This window comes from Octodon degus, unplaced genomic scaffold (genome assembly GCF_000260255.1).
Source record: "Octodon degus isolate 3935 unplaced genomic scaffold, OctDeg1.0 scaffold00313, whole genome shotgun sequence".
NCBI lineage: Eukaryota > Metazoa > Chordata > Mammalia > Rodentia > Octodontidae > Octodon > Octodon degus.
This window is the reverse complement of record NW_004524889.1, coordinates 1458184-1459099: the sequence shown is the minus strand read 5'-3', so window position 1 is coordinate 1459099 and position 916 is coordinate 1458184.

Genomic DNA, 916 nt, shown 5'->3' with positions numbered 1-916 from the left:
TCCCTCTGAGAACTGCTTTCATCGTATCCCATAAATTCCAATATGTTGTGCTTGAATTTTCATTGAATTGTAGATATTGTTGATTTTTTTTTAATTTCATCTGTGATCCCTTGGTTGCTGAGTAGGGTATCATTTATTTTCCACATATTTAGGGTGTTTTTCTGGTTTCTTTTGTCATTTATTTTCAGTTCCATTGTGCTGTTGTCAGATAATATGCATGGGATAATTTCTGTTTTCTTGCATAGTCTTAAGCATGACCTGTGCTGCAGTATGCATTCTATTTTAGAAAATGACCCACGTGCAGGTGAGAGAAAAGTGTATTCATGTGTGTTTGGGTGGAACACTCTGTATATGTCCACCAAGTCCATTTGTTTTAAACTCTGGTTCAGTTCTTTTATTTCTTTGCTAATTTTTTGTCTGGTTGATCTGTCTTCTTGGGATAAGGTGGTGTTAAGGTTTCCTGTTCAGATTGTGGTATTGGATATTATATTTTTCATGTCCACTAAGATTTGCTTTATATAGTTTGGTGCTCCTGTGTTTGTTGCATACATATTTATGAGTGTTACCTCTTCCTCTTGAATTTTTCCCCTCTCCAGTATATAGTGACCTTCTTTGTTTCACTTGTTTATTGTTGGTTTGAAGTTGAGACTCTCTGAGAATAGGATTGCTACCCCTACTTTTTTCTGAGGAGCTGGGGTGTGTAGTATTATTTTCCATCCTTTGACTTTCAGCCTATGAATGCCTGAAGGATTACACCCCAGGCCTGTATGCCAGGCCTGATCTGAGTCTGGAAGGGACAAGGTGGAGCAGGGAGGAAAGGAAGCTCTCTCACACACTCACTGGGCCTGGGATAGGGCTGGATCTTGTTGTTCCCTTGAAAATGGTGATAATTCTCAGTGGGCAGGCGAGGTGGGGG